This window comes from Urocitellus parryii, chromosome 10 (assembly GCF_045843805.1).
Source record: "Urocitellus parryii isolate mUroPar1 chromosome 10, mUroPar1.hap1, whole genome shotgun sequence".
Lineage (NCBI taxonomy): Eukaryota > Metazoa > Chordata > Mammalia > Rodentia > Sciuridae > Urocitellus > Urocitellus parryii.
In genome coordinates, this window is record NC_135540.1 from 51968681 (window position 1) to 51974782 (window position 6102).

Consider the following 6102-nt stretch of genomic DNA (forward strand, 5'->3'; position numbering starts at 1 on the left):
CATGAATTACATTTTTAAGCAATATTGCATACACATAAAAACGTGAATAAATTTGTTCATCTTCTTTGAGTCAAGAAATATCTCAAGGTAAAAGAAGAATTGGGGGCAGGGAGGGTTCATAAAGGTGGTAAAATCGGAACCAAAAATCAATATATGGAGTTAAGCGAAAAAGAAAAAATACGTAGCATTTTATTTTCAAAATTTCAAAGGAGTCACATGGATTATTATTATAGATCATCTTAATCAGGAACAAGGACACACTAGGAACATGTGAGGGAAATGAGTAATCCTTTTAACAGAGAAAGAAAAATAGGAATCAGCTTGATTTCCTAGAAATAATGCTGTCAGAAAAGCAGAAAGAAATATTGCTGTCAAAAAGATAACACAAACAGGAATCCCAAGTTAACACAACTCTGAGTCATAGTGGCAGCCATTTTAAAGCTCCCTATCCAGGACATTTGTATTTCATATTTGTTTAAGAAACAACAACAAAAAATCAATTAATAGTAACATATAGAAAGATATTCCAAGCCAAATTAATCATTTAGGGTAGAAAGCATCTGCTGAAAATGACCATTTATATGATAAGGAAATAGGCCTAAAATCAAAGCTAAATTATTTTCCTGAACTTCTGCAGGTTTCCATGTGATACCCTGGAGTTCATGTTCAAAGATGAATATACGATTAAAAGAAAGAAGATTCAGAAGATTCAGATGATGAACGTTGAGTGCAAAAGCACTTGTAATGTGTTCTAAAATGTTCTGCCTGCTATGAGCAGGTTGAGGTAACACAGGAGAGTGCAGTACACTGGTCTCATTTAATCTCAGAACCATCATGCTATGACCTAGGATGTATAAGACAGCAAAATCTAAAACAAGGCAAGATCTGGTCATCTAGCCCAAAGCCCTACCTGAGCAAATCTTTCCATAAGTCGTAACATAGCTCAGTGCTCTGGAAACTTGGTTCCTCCTTTACCATACATGCTATTTTCTAATGCTTGTTATTTTCCAACAGAAATTAAATTTATATCTAAATATTATGCAAAGGTCTGTTTGTTCCAAATACAGGCAATCTCCTATAGATATAATCCATCTCCAACTATTCAATAGACAATAAGTCCTGTACTCCAGAAATATAAATCCCCAAGAAAATTTTTCTCAGTTCAGAACACTCAGTGGCAGACACCATTCAGGTGACTAAGCTATTAAATTTCTATTTATAGGAAAATCACTTAACTGCTAAATGAACAAAATTTATAAGAGGGTGTGAAAAAAAAACTGGCAATTTTAATTATAATTTACACTTTTAAATTCTTCTACCAAATCAGAATTATAAAAGCAACAAATTTCATCAAAAAGAATGGTAGGATGGTGACAGGAAAAAATCAATACAAAAAAAAAAAAAATCAGTAGCTTTCAGCCTGAAACCAGTCACTTTTCCAATACCGTTCTTCAGGCTGACCCTAAATCATTCATGTTTCACCTGGGTAATGACAGTTAAGCATTATTCAGCATTCTTCACTTTTAATTCTCCTCTATTGTCACTTTAACTATAATACATTATTATAACCCAGTCATTATTTAAGTAACTTCCTTGATTAATGGTTTTGGGGGAAGCTAGGCATAATTCAGTTTGAAAAAGTATAAAGTGTGTGCTTTAATTATTTTAACCTCATGGTCAAATCATTCCAATAAAGAAAAATTTTCTACTTCAATTTTCACTTTCATTCTACATTTTCTGTTTACATGGAAGTCGTAACCATCACACTTAATAGGAAAAAAACAAAAGAATCTGCTTTAAAAAGAGAGAAACTAACCATAAATATCGCTCTATGAAAGCATCCTTTATAAAACGCTAATCTCACATACCTGCACATACATTTATATATATATATATGCATATATGTATGATACATGGAAAATATATGAAGACTATATAAGAATAATATACATATTCTTGTATATATTTATGCAGAGAAAGAGAGCCCATGACTGCTTTATCACTAGCCATACTAATTTTATCTGCTATAGATCTGAATTCTTCACTTCTTTCTATACCCAACACCAACCTGGCAGACAAGGTTCCTTCCCTAAGAATGGCTTGCTGGAACAATCTGCTATAACCAGGAGCACCAGCTCCAGCCAGAGTGTTCTTTCAAATGGAAGGCTGAAGGTCTGAATAAGTCACCAACCTGATTTTCTCTTTTCATGGCTTCCCACTGCTCTTAGAAAAATTATAAATTCTTCCCCGGGGTTGTGGCTCAGCAGTAGAGCGCTCGCCTAGCATGTGCAAGGTGCTGGGTTCGATCCTCAGCACCACATGAAAATAAATAAATAAAATAAAGGTATTGTGTCCAACTACAACTAAAAAAAAAATATTAAAAAAATGATAAATTCTTAATGTGACCAGCAAAGACCTGTATGGTCTGCTTTCTACTGACCTTTCCAGTCTGAGCTCCTCTTTCTGCCACAGTTTGGTTGGGTCCAATTCTCTGTCGTCTCACTCCTATTTCCAATGCCTGGAATGCACTTCCTCATCTATCTTCTTGCAGATCTCAGTTAAACATCTTCCTCTGGAATCTTGCCTTGACATCCAGCTGTGTTCATTACAGACTCTGCCTTTTCCACGAGGCACTTCTCATAGCTGCAGTCTCACATGTATATGTTGATGAACTCATTTTTATTTACTCGATTATGGGGGGTATGTATGTAGTATGTATGTATGTGTGTGTACCACAGAGCTACACCCCCAGTCTCTCCCTTTTTTTTTGTACTAGGGATTGAACTCGGGTGCTTTATCACTGAGCCACATTCCCACTCCTTTTTTATTTTTAAGATAAGGTTTCACTAAGTTGCTGAGGTTGGCTTTGAATTTGCCATCTTCTTCCCCCAGCCTCCCAAGACATTGGAATTACAGGCATGCGCCGTTGTGCCTGGATGTCTTCTTGACTGTAAGCTTTAAGAGTTTAGCTTTAGCTTTGTTCTCCACCACATCCTAGAACTTGGCAAAAAGGTCTGGATCATAGAAAATGTTCCTTAAACATTTTTTGAATAAATGAATGGATTTGGATTACCTAACACCTTAACCTACCCATCCACCACAAAACCTATTGTAAATTTGTGAAGTCTTACATAAGTTGTTTTCTTTTCCACAGTAAGTAAGCCCCACTCTAAAATATACAAAAATCTTAGTCTGTTTCTATATCTCTCCAAATATAAAGATAATATTTGAAGGTTTTTATTAAGGAGGTTTGGCATCTTTCCTTTTTATTTGCTATTTTTTGGAAAAACATAAATTCTTTCATATGAAAACTTGATGCTATTCTGTTTTTAACTTAATTTGGGGGAGAAATAAGTATCTGTATATATTCACTTTCTGTACTTCTTTCTGTTACTCAGCTTCAATTTTTATTTTTTAATAGATAAACACTAATATAATGAAAGGAGCAGAGCTTGCTATACTCTAACTTAAAGAATCATATTAAGGAACAGAATAGCTCCAAGATTTGAATTTATTAAATATGCCACATATCTGAGATGAAAAATGAGTCTAATGTTTAAAAGGGATTTTGTGTCTTTATTTTTTTATTCTTTTGTAAACTCTATTAGGTAGGTAGGATCAAGAAGAAAATATTATTGGGAACACCTGGCCCAGAAGTGGTTTCTAGTCCTTAAATTTATTTCTGTCCCATCCCCGTATGAGACCACACACAAGCAAATGTAAATATATGCTTATTTTTCAACTTTTACGAAGAACACTAAAATGCATTACAAATGATTCTTGACCTAATCTAAATAAGGTTAACTCCAAGATACTTGCATAAAAACAAATAAATTTCCTAGCATAAATCCAGGCTATGCCTTGAATGAAACTTGGTCTTCTATTTGCTCCTTCTTGCTAAAAGCCACTCTTGTTTCTTGTCACCTCTGTCTCGTGATGGCTGTCTTTATACCATCACACAAGGCTCTTCTTATTTACTCTCTCTCACACAGGGAGTGGCTAGTTAATGGGGTTTGTTACTTTTTATAAATTCAGGAGATATTCTTTAAAAAGTTTACATTTTTCTCCTATATATTGTAAAATACACAAAGATGCTAAGACTTATTACAGATAAATGTGTAAACTATATATGTTTGACAGACAATTTTTACTGTCACCCAAATCCACCAATCCCTGAATATTGTTACCAGAGCTGGGTAGCATTGCAAAGGTACATCTCTGTGCCTCCTTCATTCCTCTCTGTATCTTATTATCATGCTTCATTTTATTATTAACCTAAAATATTCTAACTTGCTTTTCCTTCAATATTCTTTAGTTAAGTCATATTAGCATGCTTCTTGTAAAGGGGGAAAGTATACATCAGAGATTCTCCTCTGAAAAAAAATAAAATTTGAATTCTTAAATATGAACAATGTGTAATAATGAAACAGAGAAGTGGAATTGTCATCTCTGACAATAACAGAAATATAAACTAACACAAGGAGTTACCATTGGCAAAAACCTGATTTGAAGCAAGTCAGGTAAAGACATAGCCCCATACAACAGATGCAGTTGGTGAACATTCTAAACCATTCTATCCATTATGAAAACCACATCTGTAATGTGGGGATTTTCTCTGTTTCTTTTCAAAAAGAGCAGCATTGTGTGTGTGGTGGGAACTGGGTGGGGTGGGCTAGAGGGGAAGGGCTTGTGGGCAGACTCGAAGTTTCATAAACAACTAAAAAGGAGTTCATAGCAGGACTGGAGGGTTTCCATCCCTGCAGCATTTGTTGAATTGTGCTTTTTCAAGACTTTACGAGGAAAGTTCTTCTAGTTCCTTTTTGTTTATATTAAAATGGAACTTATCACATTAAGGGCCATTAGTCCACAAATGGAACCAAATTATATTTTCTTAATTGTATATAAATATATGGTATTATTTTTCTTCTTGTTATGACCATTATCTTAGGAGCAAAGAGGTATAAATTTTAAAAGTTTAGGCTTTTAAAAGTAAAGGCTTAGCTTTTTAACATAATGAGTTGCAATATATCTCTTATCTTCACCAAAAAGTACATTTTCCATTGTTGCTCATATAGATTCCAACTGATTTTCTCTAGGAAATACTTGCAATATGAACTGCCACTTGGGTTGCATGTACCCTCTTCTGGTTTTAGTGGTCTGTATTCAAGTTACTATGGTCATTTATATGTTGTTTGACAAGTATTATTGCATATGAATGTCCTGAACCTTCAGCTACAGGGTAAATTTGAAGGACAAAAAATAAAGTTAATTAGTTAAGGAAAAAGAAGAGAATGTGTCAAAAAAAATTCAAATCCTGCTTTCATCATTTTCTTTAACTTGACCTTAGACAATTTCTTTAACATTCCTGATCATTAACTTCATCATTTGTTAAATGTGGAAATCTATAGTATGTATGTATGTGTGTGTATGTGTGTGTGTGTGTGTATGTGTGTGTATATGGTTCATAGGCAGAAAGACAACATTTTGAAATATATAGATTTAGCTCAGTAACTGGCACACATTAAGTGCTCGATAAATGTTGGGTTTTTGTTGTTTTTTTGTTTTTTTGGTTTTTTTTTTTTTGTGGTACTGGGGATTGAACCCAGGGCCTTGTGCATCTGAGGCAAGCACTCTACCAACTGAGCTATATCCCCAGCTTGTTGTTGCTGTTATTAAATGCCTCCATATTAAATACCTTCTTTGGGTTCTTTTATACTTATAGATAGCATCTATCATGGTACTTAATATTTAGTAGGTGTCTAATATACCTGTTTTTTAATTATAACAACTAAAGATAGCCAGGCATGGTAGTGCACACCTATAATCCCAGCAGCTCAAGAGGCCGAGACTGGAGGATCGAAAGTTCAAAGCCAGCCTCAGCAATGATGAGGCACTAAGCAACTCAGCAAGAACCACTCTCTAAATAAAATACAAAATGGGGCTGGGGATGTGGTTCAGTGGTTGAGTGCCCCTAAGTTCAATCCCTGGTACCCCCCCCAAAAAAAAATAACATCGAAGTTTATTTTTATTATTGCTGTTATTACCAATGTTACTGGAAGTATACTTCTTGTGAACATAGAATTATTACTAAAATAATCATTG

The 6102-nt window shown here is 34.4% G+C and overlaps 1 non-coding gene across 1 annotated transcript; it reads right to left on the minus strand.

Moving 5' to 3' along the window:
- Nucleotides 1-5581: 5581 nt before the first annotated feature.
- Trnal-cag (transfer RNA leucine (anticodon CAG)) lies at nucleotides 5582-5655 on the minus strand. Its single transcript has one exon. It is a non-coding gene; the product is annotated as a tRNA-Leu (tRNA).
- Nucleotides 5656-6102: the final 447 nt, after the last annotated feature.